Source organism: Lycorma delicatula, chromosome 7 (assembly GCF_047948215.1).
Source record: "Lycorma delicatula isolate Av1 chromosome 7, ASM4794821v1, whole genome shotgun sequence".
Classification (NCBI taxonomy): Eukaryota; Metazoa; Arthropoda; class Insecta; order Hemiptera; family Fulgoridae; genus Lycorma; species Lycorma delicatula.
This window is the reverse complement of record NC_134461.1, coordinates 131,508,820-131,530,060: the sequence shown is the minus strand read 5'-3', so window position 1 is coordinate 131,530,060 and position 21,241 is coordinate 131,508,820. Positions and strand designations below refer to the sequence as shown.

At 30.6% G+C, this 21,241-nt stretch overlaps 1 protein-coding gene and 1 long non-coding RNA gene across 2 annotated transcripts in view; one reads left to right on the top strand and one right to left on the bottom strand.

The window, feature by feature from the left end:
* The window catches only part of bs (serum response factor blistered), a 339,616-nt gene that overhangs the window by 138,397 nt on the left and 179,978 nt on the right, over positions 1–21,241 (bottom strand). The window lies entirely within an intron of this gene.
* LOC142327943 (uncharacterized) overlaps positions 1–21,241 on the top strand; it is a 98,925-nt gene that overhangs the window by 25,711 nt on the left and 51,973 nt on the right. Inside the window, exons 2-3 of the long non-coding RNA XR_012757129.1 lie at positions 4,976–5,322; positions 18,805–18,874. This is a non-coding gene — a long non-coding RNA (uncharacterized LOC142327943). The remainder of the gene's footprint in view (positions 1–4,975; positions 5,323–18,804; positions 18,875–21,241) is intronic.

Here is a 21,241-nt window from a genome sequence, read left to right as displayed (position 1 = left end):
CTCTATCGTTTTAATTCGGTTACAAATAGTTTTAATCAAATTCGTTGTGAACTGACGGTAGTAACGATGCCAAATTTATTTCAAAACATCCATCGGATCCCGAAATGTGCTTCCTCTGTAAAAAATTTGAATAAAATTGTAGGCGCGTTAAAAATTTGTTAATCGAACCGGTAGGTAGCAGAGCGATAATGGAGGATTAAACGTAAAATATTTTTGAATATAAAATTTTTATCGCCGAAATTTTTTGTTTTAGCAGTCTTAAGTCTTACTTTTCCGAAAATCGACTGAAAAATTGTGTTTTTATTCTCTTTTCAAATAGACTAGAAAAAAAGGAAAGAAACCAATACCCGGGTGTTAATTTGTCCATTTTACGCAGAAAATACTGACGATTCTAATGGAATAATTAAACTTTTCTACTTATGTTTTTTTTGAAGACAGTAATACGGCAAAACCATCCGCCAAAATTGTAATATCTGACTTAGTATATAATATCTTAGATAATAATATCGTACGTATCTCGAAATTTGAACTTTTTAAAAACCGATACGCAACGCAGGTTAACTTTTTTTAACCCTAATCAAGTAACCGTATAAAAACAGCTATCGTTTATCGATTAAAACAGAAAAAAATTCTCAATAACGTAAGATTTGTGACACGTTATACTCGTATATAGTGAAGATACTGAAATGTTATGCAAGTGCATTACGCGCTCGGAGCGATTACAAATACGAGTACATTCTCGAACGATCAAATGTTTACAGATAAAATCCTTCCGTTTTAACATATGTTTTACGTACGGAATATTATTACATCCAAGCTTATAGAAAAACATTTCATTTTGTTAACAAATAAAAACGAGAAATCTTGGTCGAATGGATTTCGTAAATCGTGTAACCTAAGTTATTAAAGTTATATAATTAAAATCACATCTTATTTTATTTTTTAACCGCATTTATATAATTCTACGGACCTGTAAATCGAAATTATTCGTTATACGATCGCGAGAATTTTTAATTTTTTAATTATTATAAACGTTTTACTTAACTAATATAATAAAAGATAAAAAAAATTAAAATAATTATCGATCGAATACTGTAAAGTGTTGTAGTTGAAAATATTCAACGTAACCTCGCACACATCTGAACTCGTTTTAAGAAACGACAAAACGAAAAGCAAAACCGAGTTAATCCAGTTTCGTTTTAATCAGACAAAACAACAAAAACAACACACTTAAAATGAACGTACAATAACAAATGTTGTTTTCCTGATTTCTTAAAGAAAAAAAAAATCAAAATATATATACTGTATATAAATAAATATATTATTAATGAAAGTCGAAAATGAATACCAAATAAACGTAGGAAATTTAACAGATTTAAAAGAAAAAGTTTAAAAATAATAAATAAATAAAAAAATGAAAAGAAAAGAAAAATAGAGTCCTACTTACGATATATATGTAAGTTTGAATATTAAATGAACGGATACAATTGTATTAAAAATCGAATAACCAATTCTAATTCATTAACGATCGATTAAAAGTTAAAAAAAACGAACACTTGATGTTTTTCTCGTAAAATTTCACAAAATGTTATTCGTTTGGGCCACACAAGTAAATCGACATGGTAATACCGCTCTTTCAAACACGGTTAACTTAATTAGGCTGATTTCAAATCAACACTCCATGTTTTTCCTACCTTTCCTTTTTTTAATATAAATTGTGTAAAAATGTAAATATTTAAGCGTTTAATCCCTTATATAAATATATAACACCTTTTACGATACAAATTAATGTTATTTAAAAATAATAATAGTAAAAAAACTCTTTAGGAAATTTTGTTTCTTTATGGTATCACCATGACACGCTTATTCATGTATTTTCTGATATATATATATATATAGACAAAAAACACATAGGAAATGTAAGATAGAGTTAATAGAATGTTCCTTGAATCCTGAAAGGAAGAAATTTATTAGGTAAGTAAATAACGTAATAGGATTTATCTTTATATTGGGAAAAAAAATTATTCTTTCATTTTTTTATTATTAATCTATTATTTACAGCCGAAATATTGCCCGTACAATGACAATATAAATGACAATAAATAATTCTATTTCTTTATTTGACAAAAGCAGCACCAGGCCAAAACATTACCAAGAAAAAGAAAAATAACTATCCTAACATCCTGTTACACGATCGCACAGTCCATGTAGTAATAAAGAAATACAGCTGGAAGTCCCCAAAAATGATTTCAAGACGTCAACACTATGAGAAAACAAACAAGAGAGATAGAAAACCAGATACAAAATAAAATAATAATTAAAACAAACTTCTTAGATATCTTTTGGAAATTGTGGAAAAGGTTGAAAAAACTCAAACTGACTCGATAGAAACGCCGGATCGAGACAAGTCCTATCGTAAGGTGAGATCGAATGGTTTTGCAAGATGAAGAGACATAGGAGGAAACAAGGAGACAAACAAACAGTAGCGGGTGAAGGAAGCCGTCCGTGAAGATGTTTATAAAAGAAAAGGAGATCGAAAAAGTCCCTTCCGGCTTTAAATGTAGGAATATCGAACAGCTGACGAAGTTCGGTGACACTGAGATCCAAAAGATTAAATTTAAACCCCGGCCGATAGAAAGAATTAACGTGGACCCCTACTATTTTTTCAGATAAGTAATCTCGTTTTCGATTCCAAATACACGTGTTGTATTCAAGAAAGCTCCGTACGAAAGCCTTATACAAAACCGAACGTGCACGCGAAGAACGATAAGGTCTTGCCAGCCATTTGATAAGGCCAACACGTCTCCCGATAATTCGAACGACATGAGCAGATAAATAAAGCTCGGACTTCAACGAGACACTCAAATTATTACGGTGTATTCTCTACGTAAATGCGTTCACCCAGAAAATATTAAAAAAGTACTTAATTTTATGAAAATTCAAGGGCATAAAATTCTGATGAGATCGTTGGAGAACAACGGTTATAATAATAATAATTTTGGCGTCGAGATAGGTAATTAGTCATTCAGATTTTACCAAACTTTATCACCTACAATCCCGATAATAGGGAAAAGGTTTTACTAAACATACGTAAAAATATTCAATTTAAATATTTAATAACAAAAAAAATTATTTTTTATTTTCAATTAAATTTAATTTTATAATACAGGTATCACATAGATACATTATATATTATCTAGAGGTACGTTGATAGATCAAGTTTGGATCAAAAGCTTAAAAATATATCCGTTTCGGTAGTTAAAAAGAAAAAAAAAATAAATTTATAACTACAGAATGGGGTGAGGGGGATTAATTTTAGTCATGTTATAGCTTGCACTACGATGAACATTTTTGTATAATTCCGTTATAATAATCTTTCGATTACGTCATAATATTTAAAAATTTTGAAAATCATACAAATTGTTAAAGCACAACCACGAAATCCTTCTCCCAGTCCGATAATTGAACCTCCTATCGAATTCATATGAAGAATAAAAATCTTGATAATTAAGCTTATGCCAAATTTGAATACATCGATCAGACGTTCTGGATATGAAAAAAAAAATATGTTAAACTTTATATAATTTTATAAATAATTATGTGTTATATTAAAAAATCCCGTTCGGCACGCCGGAAGGCGGAGGTAGATTTCACCGATGCTAAGTAGGGGATGAAAAAGATTTCCACCTTAAAATTAAGAAAAACTTTAAATTTAGTCAATAAGACATGTTTAACGTACAACAAGTTTCTTATCTTGTTAACGATTTCGGCAATATTTTGGTCATCCCTTGCCGTAAGGGTTGGTCATATAAAAAATTGTTTCAGACATACGTTTTAGAAAATGTTTAGAAGACTAACGACCACTTTAAATCTATTCGATACTGTGCCTGTTAATGGAGGTACGATTTTTTTTTTCTTCGAAACCCTATTTTTTCAACTCCCTGGGCCGATGGTTGGTGATGTCAAAAAAACTTTACTTACATAATTTTTAGGTCCTTATCCAAAGAATAGTAGGGATTTGAACTAATCCGATATTTTACTTAATAAGAATGTTATAGCGATATTTTGTTTTTTCGAAAAAGTCCCCCCCATTTCCACTCGCATGGTCCGATTTTGGCCGTTAACGAACTCGACCAAGATTTTGGAACGAGTTATTTTTAAGGAACAATTTTAAAGTGATTGGCGCAAAATTACGGCAGTTATCGTGTCCATAAGAAAGTGAAATATATATATATTTCACTTATATTATATTTTCATTTGTGTGTGTGTGTATATATATATATACACACACAAATGTATATATAAACTTTTGAGCTGACGGTGGTTTCCGGAAGTCGAAATATGGTACCCATTACAATAGGTCGCTTTCTTATGAAAGCTACCTAATAAAGTAATGAAGCGATACGAGTGGGTGTTACAAGGCGCTACACATCGATCTGGTTTACTGATACAGTGATTATTAATCGATATTAAATTTATCTTCAAGTTAAACGAGTAAAAGAACGATATAATTAATTCATTTCATTTTTTTTTTTAATACCGAAAAATAATTAATAATTTAATTAATTTCTCAGATTCATAAAATAAACCTTGACGTACAAAAAATTCTACATTTCAAAAATTCGAAAAATAAGATCTTTTTTAAATTTATTTTCTTTCAAAATAAAAATAATTTACGTCGTAGTATTAAATAAGTTTTATAATTTAAAAGAAAAATAGTCAAATACTTACTCAAACTAAACAAAACAATAGTAATCGTGATTTTTCTTTTTAAGATTTTATATCGAATGTCATTTGTTTAAACAAACGTACAGACTTTATTTATTTCAGGATAAGTCATCGACGCGACAGATGTATCATGCAAATGGTGTATTCTAGTTGTTTCTTTTATTCTAAAAAAGCTTAATATAAATAACACAATGAATATATATATGTTGGCTTATATTAAATATATATACATATGATTTTGTTACAGTGTAGTGGCACAGTGTATAGAAAACGATTGATGATGATGAAGAGAAGGAGGAAGAAATATAGTAGGCATGCGGAATGGCAGTGTACAGAACGCGGAGTCATCAACCCGGCTACGGCAAAAGAGAGAGACGGTGACTAACAGAAAGAGAAGGAACTACGGAACGAGGAGGGACGGTCGACCTAGTCCGCCGACACATGACTACAATCGAGGCCGATACGTGAATTAAAGGGGACCGACAACTATAAGGGGGTCACAGGGGGTCTAAGCATCGTGTGACAGATCGTCTGAGGATACGACCGATAGAAGATCGAAAAGATTTTGAAGAGAAGAACCGAAAAACATACCAGGTGTGTGGGCAGTGTTATCCTTCTTCCATTCTTAACCTCTTCTTTCAACTTAACCGTCGCTCGCTTCTTACATGTAACACACAACACAACATAACACGGCACAAACGAACGGGGTAAAACAAAACCATACAGTCCCTTGTACCGTACAGGTCAACATCTAGACGGGTAGATACTTTTCTTTTGCGCACCTAACGAATAAACTCATCGCACAAAAACAAAATTAAAAACAGGAATATTTTCTAACGGCTTAAATATTACCATATGGCACTAGCGACCAAACTCTCGGTTCTCCACCGACCCCTATATACGAACATATATATATCGACAAATTATTATAAACTTTCTTTTCTTTCTCGAAAATAAAATTACAATGTACATAACCATTATGTTATTATACAGTCGTACAAATCTGTAATCGTCACACACCTGTTTTATCTGTTCTGTTGAAATTATTACCTCAGGGAATTAACAATAAATAACATCTAAAAATTATAGATGACACACTCTAACTATATCTTAAAAACTATTATTTAAAATAAAACCGGTCTTTAATGTAACAGTGAATTTGTATCGTATAAATAATAACAATAAAAAGATGAAATTTAATATTAATAACGATTAGAATAAATAACGCTAATCAAATTTAAAAAAAGAAGAAATTTGCCGCATTCTAAATAAATACTTTTACTTTCTTAACTAAGGGAAAATACGCGTTTTGCCTTTTATTTTTTTACAAAGATTAATTTAGTTTTTATTTTCCTTAAGTATACGAGTACGTTGCAATCTGTTCAACCGGTGAACAATAAATAACCCTCCCGCGTCCCAATCAGATGATGATATGTATGACGTGTAAATTAAGTGAACTCTTGTACAGACTCAGGCTGACCGTTCCTGAGACGTGCGGTCTCGCGAACTCCGACTACCAAAGTATACCGATATCCGTAAATAAAAACGGCTAACCTTTTCTAGGATTTGAACCTCAGTACCTTCGACTTCGAAAATCAACCGATTTGCGACGACGAGTTAACCGCTAGACCGCTCCAGCGAGCTAAAAATTAATTTGACGTTAAAAGCTTTAAGCGAAGCTAAACGGCGGACAGGAAACCCTGATAATGCTATAAAACAACAATCGACTCGCCGTAAAAAAAAGGCGAAAGAGAACAAGATATTCGAATTTGACTTTGCTACTCTATTTAATTAATAATAATATTAATAAAGATTAACACTTAATTCTACCAGTAATTATTCATAAAAATAATAATAATAATATTAATAGTAGGCTAATAATAAAAACAACTAACGTAACTTTATACTATTTTCTTATAAAAGATTAATTATTTAAAAAACAGATCCTGATTAACGAATTATAAGGGATGGGAAACCAGAACGAATAAAATATTTCTTTATTGTTAAAGATACAAAGTACGTACATATTGCATCGGTCAATCGGTACCATTAACGGAAATACGTCACCGTACCTACCATAGGTTTTTCGTACCTTTAAAATAAGGGTTGAAACGTAAAATTAGCATTTCACAAGAATTACTTTCTTTTTTTTATATATTAAGTTAAAGATTTCAGACAAAAACAAAACGAAAATGATTCTGTAGTATCTGATTTAAAAGTGATCATTACACAGCACTGTTAAACAATAAAAAAAGACTTATGCTGATAGGTGCAGAAGAACAAAAGTTATGACTTTTATTCTGTTTAGAAAAAAAAATAGGAAAACTAAATTACGGGAAGGGAAGTAACGAATTAATATCTACTAGCATACTTTTTTTATCGATCGGCCAACTGCTCATCTTCCACCGTTTTCTTTGGCTGTTTATTTTTGTTCGACGTTTTCCAGCATCATTCTTTTCTTTCTTTCACTTTAGATAAGATTAACTTTATAATTTTACTCCGACAATCCGATCGTCTTTCTAAACCGATGCTGTTCTTACAATTTGATCGTGGAAAATAATAACAGAAATATTAAAAAAATTTCGATCGACAGACAACACTGCTTTTGAAACAGATGTTTCAACTACTCTTTTCGGTATACTTCTGATTTTACCGCAAATCTTCAAACACCGCTGTGCAAATTCCCACTAATATTTAAAAAAAAATCCCCTCCGGTATATTTCAACAAATCATTATCGATCGATCTTAAATTATAAACGAGTCCAGCACGCGGAACAATATGTAAATTTATACAGAACTAAATATCTTTCTTTATAACTAGAGGCTATCATTTTTAGCAGAAAATGTAAAATTAATTTTATAGTTACAACTCGCTTCAACACTCGGAATGTTTTTTTTTATTAATTCTGAAAAAATGGGAAAAATAACACACCAATTTTTAGAGAAAATTAAAAAAAGTATTGTCTTTTAATCCCAGCGATCGTCGCCTTGAGCGTCCCTTTAGAAAAAGAACCTCGAGTATTTAAATATGAAAATAATTTCATCTACTTTCAAATAGCGTTCAACTCGTAGTATTATGAGAAATCAACCTGAGTATATCGTAAGGATAAAAAAACCGTATAAAATATTTACTTTTTTATATCGGCAGGGAGCGGGTCAACATAAAATTAATACGTTATAAAAATAATTATTTTTTTGATAGAGCAATATAATAACTTTAATAAAAATATATGAATAAACGACAAAAGGAAAATAATTTTACGAGGTAAATTATTAACAAAAATATTATGAAACATAATACTACGCCTTAACGTTTAAAAAATAAATAAAACTAGGTTTACGCTAAAATCTTTTTCCCTTTTTTGGAACGGCCACGAGAAATATTCGTATCGATTATTAATTTACCGTTACGAAAAAAATTCACAGCCAGAATGAAATCGTACGTTCCAACTATCGGAAAAAAGAACAACCGTTGAAGTTCAGGACACGTACATCAAAACCATTAAAAAACTAAGTAACGTTTTGTTGTAATTCAAGTCTCCTTGTTACTCGTTTAGTAGGGCTCGATTAACGACATTTTCTTAAAGTTAATTAACTTCATCGAAAACAAGAACAAAATTAATAAAAAAGAATCACGAAATCGTTGTTTTTTCGCTATTTAATACGTACGTTCTGATGTTTTTCTTATCACCGTGACATCAAAAACAGTTTTGTCTTAACTTTAACGTTCTATAAAATAAACGATATAAATTTTAATTGATATAAGACAAAGGAATTTTATTAAAATATGTTATTATTAAATTTCCCGAGAAACGTTCAATCTTTATCGTATCCCTATATCAAAAACCGATTAATTTCTGGGTCATAAACAAACGGATTCTTTATTTTTATTTTTAATATGAAATATTTAGATTACTGATGAGCGAAGTACACAAAGCTGTTTGTTATTTTAACAAACATAGAAACTAAGTGCGTGCATGTGCGCGCGCGCATACGTACATGCAAGTATGTGTGTTTGTGTGTTAAAAAAATAGAGAAAGAGAGACGCACAGAATTTAATACAGTTGTAAACTAAGCGTAACTAATAATTAAAGCTAATTAATACCAAACGATATTATAAAATTAAAACTTTTATTTACAGTATATAATGTACAGAAGACTAAGTTATATTTTATAGTAATTTTACTTTTTCACAGATTTTAAAAAATAAAAAAAGAATTTAAACTTTAAAAAAGATGATAATACGAAGAAATATAATAATAATAATAAAATACATCAAATGTTAGATTTATATAATGAAGAAAACCATGATGATGATTATGCGTATTCATATAAGAAGGAGTAAAGAAATTATCGAGAAACGATTAATATTATTTATTAAAAATATATACGAGTAAATTATTTTTAAGTTAAATTAATAATTATAATGAAATTAATTAATTAGTTATCATTAAATAAGATATATTTAATCCGTGATAAAAGAAACTATACGGTAAACAAAAAACTGAATAAATTGTTAAATGAACATTTAAAATGAATATTAAAATAAATAAAATAAAAAGGACATATTTTTTTTATTTTCAGCATATTTCAGACTTTCAGAATTTTTTCTTTTAACACCCTTTTCCACCAATTTTTATGGACGGGTGTTATTCTTTTTCTTTCCTAATATGTACTTTGCAGTCTGTTCAACTAGTGAACAATAACCGACCCGCTCCAAGGCACAATGAGATGAGGATGAGAGGTAAATGAGGTGTAGTCTTGTACAGACTCAGGCAGGCCGTATCCGAGACGCGTGGTCTCAGGAACTCCGACCACCAAACTACGACGGGATCCACCGTCTAGTATTCAAATCCGTATATGAAAGCGATTAACTCTTATTAGGACCTCAGAACCTTCGACTTCGTACGTCGGCTTTTTAACAGGTGATTTTGCGAAGATGAGTTTAACGTTATATCAGCCCGGTGTATTTAGCATTCACCAGCCGGTATAACACCGATTTGGGTTTTACTCGGCAAGATTTTTTTTCTTACAGACAGATATCGTTCGTGCCATCGACATATTAAAGAAAATGAAATTTGACTTTCGATCTAATATTTTAAAAATATCTTTTAAATTTTATTTTGAGGCCTGTTTATCGTAAAATAAAATTCAGTTTTACCGTAAAGTAAACTAAATCGTTTACCTGCTCCTCGCGTCGGCGAATTTCCGCTTAAAGATAAAACAGTTTATCGAATTTTTTTTTACGGAGGTACGTCGATAACGGAATTCACAAGCGACCCCCGTTAAAAAAGGGTCACTGCGAACGGATTTTTAAAAAAAATATTTTCAGTCGAACCGAGAATCGAATACTAGATCGCATACCGTCCGATCTCATTCGACATTTTACAAAAACTTTCCGTTTCAATTTCATTCTATTCGACCGTTATTTAAATAGAACTTCAGTACCGTATAAATATTCCGTTTAACCTGTAATAAATAGATTTTCTTTTAATAACGATAATAAATTCAGATCCGCTAAGAAATCTATCGAAAAATGTCGTAATAATGATAAATTTAACAAACGATCAACGAAATAAGAATATTATACATCTTTTCGTAGTTAATTATTTTGTAAATTAATATTTTTAATCGTCATATGTTAATTAATAATAAGCGCATCTAGTTAATTTAAATTACAATTTACGGTACGATATAGGGATAAATAATTGTTTATATAACTTAGCGTTACCGATTAACTTAGGTTATAGCAACGACTTGTAACGACAACATAAGCATACAGAATTTAAACTTCACGCTTTAATTTACTCTAGTAAAATACTAAACAGAAAAAAATCAGAATGACTTTACGGTTTAAATTTTAAATTAGATTAGAATTAAAATGTAAAGAATATGCATTAAAAGAAACGAGCGCGCGCGCACAAACACGTACATATAGTAAAATTAATTAAGGTCATCTGTTTCTTTCCCCTTACAAAAATAAAAACTACAACAATAAATTACGGTAAAATAAATAAATAAACGCTAAATTTTTAGAGCTAAAACATAGTACCAAATTACCGGCCAGAAATAAAAAAATCCAATTAATAAGACGTTTATAATAAAATAATGTAAAACATATATCGATTAAAGATAGGTCGATATCAAATCGCTTTATACATTTTATTACGCAGTAATAAAGTTGACCTAATAGAACAGTTTACCGAGATGTAGTATCGTATATTATTACACTTTTCTCTGAATTGTTTTAAAACCCTACTAAAACAAATAATACATTATCAAAGAGGTTTTTGAAGTAAAATTAAACTTAATTTTAATTCTATCTCAAAGTATATATATATATATATATATATATATATATATAAACTTTAAAATTAATCGACTTTAAATGTAATAAACAGTACCATAGATTTCTTATAATGTTTGTACAGTAATTTAATCTGTAAATAAACCTATAAAAATGATATATTAATTTTATTACTAACACACGTATTTATAATTTCCGAGCACGTTTTACGAAGCGATTGGCAGTCCAGGAATAGAAGTAAAGATACAATAGCTACTATACATTTAAATTTTGTCATTGCTATTCTGTAAGAACAAATGCACCGTAATCGAACGAACAATTCAATTTGTATATGTTTTTAGTAACCGTTTAATTTTTATAACGTTGATAATAGATTACTTATATAGTTTAAATTCTAATTAATTATTAATGACCGAACTGATTTTCATTTTTATAAAAAGAAATAAAATTTGCTAATGTATATTTAACCGATAAAAATTGGTTTTTATTACGATATTCTTAATAAATTATATACATATATATTTTAAAATCAATGCGGTTAATTTAACTACATCATCGTAATAAAAATAGAAAATATTAATAATTTTGCAGTAAGTAGTCTCGTAAAATACACACATATGGCGATCACAATCGCGGAGCGGTAAGTTTAGAGTATTTTAATCCATCCGGAAGGTCACAAGTTCAAATTCTTGTAGGGGTTGTATTTTTAATATATTACAAAATTTCCATTCAATGTTCACAAAATCTGATTTTGTTTGGTCACTAAATCGTAATAAAACACACACGCACACAAATATATATATATTTGTGTGCGTGTATATACATTCTGTATATATATATATATATATATATATATATATATATATATATACAGAATGTTCCTTCAGGTCCTGATTTGAAAAACCAAAATGAGCAAAAAAAGTTCATATCGACAAAAAGTCCTATTCGCTTTGTTTTCCTTCTGAATGCCATTTTGCGATTTTCAACAAAAAAAATTATTTCTCAGGAACCGGTAAACCTACTTGAATTAAATTTGGCGCATCTAAGACTAGCGTCTTATTTTACAAAATCAAAATTTTAAAAACAACACCAAAAAAAAAATTTCAAATGGTGGCCATCTTAATTTTTAATCCTCATTATCTTGGTAATTATTAGTTCGATCAAATTTTTCGTTATTAAAAAATTCATTAAGCGTTTTATTTTGAACAAAATGATACCTTATTTGTAAAAATCAATTGACAAACGATCGAGTTATTGCAGACAATAAACCCGGACAGTACACTTGCGGATCGTAATGAAAGCCGGTCATTTTTTGCCTGTTTTCATTTTCCCCGCTAAATGTAATAAAAATTATTAATAATAAATAACAATAGTAAATTAATAAAAATTATCGGCTTGCATTACAGTGCACAAGCGTACTGCGGTTAATAAGTAATAAAACCCGTGCCTCCCATTTTTAATAAAATTATACGCTAAATATATAATAAATTTATTTATTACTTATACGGCCGATAATATAAATTTTATAAGGTATTTGAAATAAAAAAGTCAAGAAAAGGTGCATAACTTCCTCGGCTTTGCCCTTGACAGATTTTCATTTTAAATACGTCATAGAGTTTTTAAAAATTGTGCAAATTACGAAATAATAAAAACGTTCAGTAAAATCATAAACATCCGACTCGAACCCCTTGACCGAATGACTTTTTACCTCAAAAATTATTATCGGTAATAAAAATATAATTAAGAAAAAATCAAAATCTTAATAACAAAATACGGGTCCCGCGCTTGACTCCCTTGCTCACCAGCTACCACAAATAGCACTTTTAATGACAGCCAATATTTAAAAAAAACAGATAAAGTATCAGAAATTATAAAAAATAAAAAAAAAAAATTTTCTTATGTCGGATCCCGTGCGACCTTCAGTAGAAAAGTTTTAAAAACTGAGATTTGAAAAAAAAAGTTTCCCACGGTATTATTACATTAATACTAGATACGATTAGTTTTCAATCTTCAAACTTAATGTTAAAAAAATTCATATTTTAAGTAAGGATCCTCCCGATCAGCTCCTCCTTTTAGAAGGGGAGCTTAAAACTTTGTTTATCGGATTAATTATTTGCTTCGATAAGTAGGCCCGATTTAGTGCAACGGCTAAAAAAAGAATATAGATAAGGTTGATGACAACTAATCCGATAGGACCGAAAATCAGGCCGAAGCTGATGGCTGGCCAAGCTTTCCACATGGCCAAATTTTTCTGCTAAAGTTCAATTTTATACGACCGCTGTATAAACAGTAAAATTCAAAATGACGAAAACTAACCCTTCCTCTTTTTTTTTAATTTTGTCCAAAATTTAATGTCACCAGCGTTCCATATTCAGAAATATTTTTGGCCGTTTTCAAAAAATCTACGTAGTAAAAATCCGGCGATATTATTCAAAATGTAGGCCGACACAAGAGTACGACGATACATCTTCGTGAAATTTTATAACTTTTTTTTGTTTTTTTTTTTTTTTTTTGACTACGTGGGTCTTGAAAAGCAAAGATTTGCAAAACTCCCCCATGCCAAAAATATTTTCCGATCGCTACACGTTTCCCTTTATAGCTATTCTGCTGTATCAGCGATACTCTACAGTCGGGAAACTAATTGTTGATTATGTAGCGGGTTTTAAACAAAAAGCTCAGCAGCACTTACCGGAGACGTGGCTGGAATACTTTCCATCGATTGCTGTTTAAAATTCAATATCTTGGTAAAAAAAAATACGCCTAACAGACCGACCATTCGCTTTCATGTCGTTCAAAAACTACATTCACCTAATTTTTTCTCGTACAAATAATAAATTAATAAACTAATTAGGATAGTTAAATTTAGACCGATCGAAAAATCAAATAGTTACACAGACATACCTTAAACGTGTAATCGATGAAATAATTTTTCCTCGTAAATATACTTAAAAAAAAAGAGTCGTAAGAAAAATTATAAAAGATAATTTAAAATACTACTCTAAAACTTCTTACGATTAATTATTAGCTGTTCTGTTATAAATAAATCTGAAGATCTTAAAAACCCATCGTTGAACCTAATGGTATAAATACGTATAATGATTCATTACAGAATACGGAACGTATATAAAATTCTCTAATGAGGTGCTTAAAATTTACGACTGTATATGTTGAATAGTAATTTTTAAAAATTTACTAACAGTTACTACGTATGCGCACAAATTCCTATTACTCGTATAATAAATGCATTAAAAATCTTTAACGTTAAATTCCGTGAATTTTTTTCTGAAACACGGTAATCGGAAACGATTATAAATTCATATCGTTAAAAGAAAATTAGTTTGTTTTTTTTCATTTCATACAACTCCTTTTAACGTAAACTATAAAAAAAAGTCTCCATAAATAAATTAATAACAACAATTGAAAATATAAATTCTTTTAACTTTTCGAAAAGCGCGTTTCTTTCAGGATTAACTTTCGACTATATCGTTAAAGTTTTCGCTATTAAATATCAATGTTTTATCCAGAACAAATTCTTGAATTAATCTAGAAAAAAAATATCGGTAAATTAAACTTTCGAACGGGTAAAATATAGCTAAAATAAGGCACCGAGGAGAACCGGATCGTTATTGTAATAATTCCTTTAGGGAGCGGGAACAACGGGATACGCGATACTAATTTTTAGAGCCGTCCTTTTTGTAGCGGAATAAATAGCCACAACACCGATTAATTAATACAATTAAATGACCGACCTCAAGATTTTTTTGTGGAAGGAATACTATAATATATAACTGCAACTTAAAGTGCGAATTCGTACGGCTTTCAGTGGAAAGTAAAAAAATCTGGGACGTAGATTTTTTTTGTTACGATTTCAATGCCAAAGTAATCAGATTACCGCAAAATTAAAACGAGATTTACCGGCAATAATAAATCCATTACATATCTACAACATAAATGTATTAAAGGTTATTTTATTTTAATTTAAGTTATATAAACGGTCGAAGCCTGAAATACATACGGTTAATAGAACGAGAGAGGCGAACTTCGTTGGCGCCGTGTCAATCGCTTTACACCTGGCGGTCTCTTGAGAGCAACTTATATCACAGCCTGCCTGAATGTTGACGTATAGGTGGCCGCATACGACTTTTCTCCTTCATATAATATCTCTATATCTCTCGTACTATATTTCCTCTCTTTCTATTTATTATCTCTGCTAATACGATACAACTATTATCTCAGCGAAAGCCAAATACTATTAATTTGTTTTAAGAGTAAATGAAGATCTCATTTTTGAATCGTTTTGTTTTAGCTCGAAAATCTATTACATTTAAATCCAACTTAATTATAACACACGCCCACACACAATAAATATATATATATATATATATTGTTTGTTGTGTGTATATAAAATACCTCTCTCTGTCTGTATGTCTGTCTCTCTCATACTATATTTTTTTTTCTTTCGTAAAGGTTTTATAAGAGAAAACATACGACTACAATAGCTAATCCACTACTTTTTATTTCTAAAATTTTTTGGAAAATTAAACGCATTTACGGTTTTCTATTCTTATTAAAAACAAAGTTTGCAAATACATTATGTTCGTTTAATTTAATTTTTAGTGAGCACCTGTGCGGAGAAAACTGATTAATCGTGACTTATGGGAGCCCTAAAGGGAGAAACCAATCGATCAGATTACGCGTACATAAACACAAGTACAACTTCTTTCTTATTTACGATTTGCGATCTTCTATTTACAATCTTCTTTAGATTTACGTTTACTTTCCCGGCTGTAGTTCTATTATCGCTACACCAACACGGCCGTAAAATATATAGATCCGTAATATATATAGAAAATTTTAGGTATCGGATTTTTTTTGCAAACGTCGAAGTTTCAAGACCTCCTTAGTCCAAAAAGACAAAAAAAAAATTAAAGAAATCTCCGGAAGACTTATGTAGCACCCACCGGTCTATATTTTAATTAATATCACCCAACCGGTTCGACTTTATTCTTCAAAAATTACTGATAACTTTTCTAAATACGGGAAGGCATCGACAGAGTTTAATTTTTGACACAATTGAAAAAAAAGGAAGGGTATTTTTAACCGTTTTTAATTTGTTGCATAGCGATCGTAGTAAAGTGAACTTTAGTACGATGAAAGTAGTTATCGAGTTATTTAAAATTACAAAGTTTAAAGCCGATAAGATATTCAACACCATTTCTTAACGGGTTTTGCATCGTATCTCGAAAACTCGTCGACCCAAAAAAGTTGAAATCGTGCAGGTATCCTGAGTCTAAATCGAAAAAAAAGTCCATCGAAATACAGGACATTATACAAATACATTTTAAAGAAAATGGGACAAAAAGGTGGAGTAAATTTCTTTCGTTATAACAACCCTTTAATTCGCAGCGTGGTTTGATAAATCCAGAAAAGTTTCACTATCGTGTTGCCAGCTATTTTATTTATTTTCACAATTTTTATTATTAAATTAATTCGATTACAAATTTTATAATATATAAATTATCAGACGGTATATAAAACTTGTAGGAACGGATAATTATTTAAAAAAATGGATAAATAAATTCAGACAGGTTCACGTATGTATTTCAAGTGTTTATTCATTAATTTTCGTTCGAGTAAAAGAAGGATTTATTTTTATCTTATGATCCGACGTCGACAACAAAAAAAGAAATGTAATCGGACGACAATGATGATAAGAATTATTTTGTTCATTAAAAAAAAACGAGTTCTTGTCGGAAGAGTTCGGATGAGCTATCTATACGATGCGGTAAATGTAGTCCGGTCTCGTTAAGCGCTATGACGAAGCGGAGAGGTGGTGGAACAGAGTGGCGTTCCGGTCAAGCCGACCGGCCGGCTAGAAGCTTCTGGACGCGACTCCCTTTTATTGGACGATTTATGATCGGATTCTTAATGGACAAAATAACAGCACGCAAGGTGGTAGAAATCATTACTACTTCAACAACGGCTTCACCATCTTTCGTATTGCTGTTAATCGATCGACATTAAGCTATCACCGCATTCTTTCTGTTATATTATATTACGACTATGTCGTTCCATTATTTTAATTTTTAAATCGATTATTTATCACTAATAATCATATTAAAGCTATCTATCAATCCGTTAGGGATTCCTGACCCCCCTACCGCTACAACTATCACCGACGTTATTTACTATTTTTAACTTTTTATACTAATCGTTTTACTTCTTCAACCTGTACTTTGTAATCTATTATTCTGAGATCCATTTACTCTTTCGGTCAATTTCATATATATAAATAGATCATTTAAATTACATACAGAATTATTCCTCGACTGCATTAGAAAAGATTTAAATTCTCAAATAAAATTATTCGGTACACATGTCGTCATCACACAGTAGTACATCTTTTATTGTTTTTTTTTTGTTTTTTTTTTGGGGAGCGAATAATTTAAATACATAAAAAAATATTATTAATTTAATATAAATTATATATTTTTATACATTCATACAGTTGTTTGATACTTTATTCTATTTGTTTAAATAAATCAGAAATATAAATAACTACATGTTCTATCTGCAGTAATAAATATCGAAAATAATAGGAAATGGTAACATTTAAATTAATCTGTTAATTTTATGACAAAAAATTCTATTTTTTCAAACTATTTAAATAGTTTAAGAAATAAAAAATTTAATCTATTACACTCTATCTTCGGAAAAAATCAGTTTTCTCGTAAATAAATAATAAAATTTAAAAAAACTTCTGTTTTCAAATTCTCTCTCTCTTTTCCTGTTTAGCCTCCGGCAACTACCGTTTTAGATAATACTTCAGAGGATGATATGTACGAGTGTAAATGAAGTGTACGCTTGTACATTCTCAGTTCGACTATTCCTGAGATGTGTGGTTAATTGAAACCCAACCACCAAAGAACACCGGTATCCACTATCTAGTTTTCAAATTCTAATCTCCGTTAAGACAACTCTAATAATTTTCTATTGAAATTAATAATTAGTCTTAAGTCTTGAAAAATAATTTTAATCGGATAAGCTTAAATTTCAGTAAGCTTTAAACAAAGGTCATTGCAATTTTATTAATTAAAAATCTTCTAAAATGCGTTAAAAAAAAATTATAAAAATCGTCACAGAAGAAAATACTAGGACAGAAATTTCATACCTTACAAACCATCCGACGAAAGAAAACCCTGAGTTTTATACATCGTTAAAAGATTTTTCCTAGTTAATTTTTAGTAATAATTTATTTCAAGATAATGTGTAGAAATCACCGTAAATTATACGGGGGAAAAATCAGTACTTTCAACTCTTTTTCCTACAATACAATTTTATTATTGTTCCGTAACTTCTTTCAGACATTTAGAAACAAATAATAAAAATAACGTTTAATGAAATTGAAGAAGAGATTTTTACTGCTAATTTTAGTATCTAAAAAATTGTTCAGTCGATCGGTTTTAATGCGGCGACCGTTAAACGTAAGCTATTTCAGCTGTATCGAAGGTTGGCAGTTTTCCGCTGAAATCCATATTTCATTAACATTATTACGTAATTTTAATAAACAACAAGTGACATAAAAGAATATTGACCAGCTGTTAAAAAAAAGTACGAATCTACGGCGGTTAATTTTTATCACCATACTGTTCATAACAAATAACTTTTCAAAGATAAACTTTCTCTTTTCTAATACATTACAGTAGAACCTACATATAATTTTAAAAATATAAATCAATATATGTTAATTAGTTTATTATCTATTACAGGAAATGAAACAGATTTGAAGTAGATGTCAATATTGAAATCCAAACTACAAAAGAGATTACCACTTTTAACGTAAGTAAAAATGGATTTATTTTTTTTTAAAATTACATTATAGAAATAGAAATATAAGTAGGATACATGAATTTGGAAAGGGTAATCGTGAAATATCAAATAAAATAATAATTAGACGTTATACATAATAGAAATTAATTTGAAAAGTAAATTTAAAAAAGTAATGATTTCGAAAATAACCAAAAAAATAAAACCAAAAAACTATTTAATGTTCATCAATTTTGATCGTTTTAAGCCGGAACCGTATTACAACCACTAACTACCTTAATTTGGCGCAATTTAAAAGTCGACATTTACATATTGAACATTTTTTACTCTTTTGGGTGTTTTTCCGGGTTTATAAGAAAAAAAGATTATAAATTGTTTTTTACAGTTTTATTTAAAATATAAATACGACCTACAACAAAACCCACCGTCCAAATGAGACAAAAAAAAAACAGTATAGGTGAATAACAAATAACTAAGTCAGGACTGCTATTGATAACGGATGTACAGTAATAATTTAATTTACAAGATGTAGGTGAAATAACGTATTTTGAACCTAAATTATTAGACGAATCGTGATTTGATTGACAAACAAAACCGCAATAAATTCTTTGACGAATCGGTTGTCAATCCAGAATTACGGTCAGTCGAATTTAAAAAATACGAAGATCGTTCAGTAACTAGACACAAATAGCTGTGAAGGCAAATCGGTTCAGTCGGTAAAAGGGTTACTTCAGAACAGTAAGTCGGTAACCGTGTGATTACTTTTGATCAGCAATTTGAGAAAAGACCCACCGGTTGGTCTAGTGGTGAACACGTCTTCCCAAATCAGCTGATTTGGAAGTAGACAGTTCCAGCGTTCAAGTCCTAGTAACGTCAGTTATTTTTACACGGATTTGAATACTAGATCGTGGATACCGGTGTTCTTTGGCGGTTAGGTTTCAATTAAGCACACACCTAGGAGTGGTCGACCTGAGACTGTACAAGACTACATTTCATTTACACTCGTACATATCATCCTAATTCATCCTCTGAAGTATTATCTGAAAGGTAATTACCGGAGGCTAAACAGGAACAAGAAAAGCAATTTGAGAAAAACTGTTTTGTTTATGACCAGAAAATATCATTTAACGAAGGAGAGTCCTCTTGAAGTTTGCGAATTAGCTGAACAGCGTCCAGCGATCCGTTTTTTGCTTTCCGAAGATGAAAAGCCGGTTAACACTTACCCTCACATTATCAAACAATACGAACAAAGTTGTATGAACCGCAGAAATTTTTACAAACGGGTAAAAAAATTTAAAGACGGTCGAACTTCACCGATTGAAGGGCAGCGTTTTGGACGTCCGAATGAACTTTCAACTCCAGCGCATGAAACTTCCATAGGATCTCTCGTCAAAGAGAAGCTCGACGGATTACGGTTGAGATTATAGTTGTAAAATTACAAGTGTCGGTACAGTTCATAAGCTCAAGTACCATAAAACAAGCGCAAGATGGTTTCCAAGAGAACCCGTCTGTTTCGCGATAACGCCCGGCCTTACATATCTCAGGCAAGTCGAACACCATAGAAAAATCTGATTGGGAATTACTACCTCATACCCCTACATACAGTCCTAACTTGGCCTCGTCGGATTTCCACTCGACTGTGGTTCACTCAAGCAGGCGCTACGCGGTAAGAAGTTTAACGGCAACGACGAGGTTAAAGAAAATGTGCTAAATCCGTTCCGTCTCAAGACGAAGATTTCTTTGCAGGAGGCATAAATAAACCGATCCAGAGGCGAGACAGAAGTATTAATGTTGCTGGAGATTATGATAAAGTGAAAAAATCTCGCACCGATTTAGCTCCAGTTCAGTTTGTATATTTGATTATTGAATGACCCTCTTATAACGATTCCGCTTTTTTTAAATGAATGTATCAGAGAGCTAACTTTAACTCTACCGTATTAAAAACGAATAAAATACCAGGGATTACCCGGTAAGCAATTAGGCTTGAAATCGATTTTTTTGTAAGCTACGGCACAGGAAAGAGAGTCCAAGGATATGCCTGTACGTAGAGCCAACCTCATAAAATCGCATAAAATACAAAGGACGCAGATACTCGTAAAACGCATTTAACGGGCGTCTACCGATCCTTTCTTCTACTGGGTGTAAAAGAAAGGATCAAGGATAGAGCAAAATTAGTGGTTCTAACCGAAGAAGGACCGCGCAACCAAATGAACTCTACCCGAAGAAGTAACTCACGATAGTTCTAGGTAATAAGAGTAGAAGGTTTCCCGTAATCCTCCAAGAGAAAGTGAATATCTCTACCCGTCACGGTAACAGCACATTACCGATCAATAATTTGGATCGGTACGTTACAACAAATTACTTTTCCTGGAAAAGATG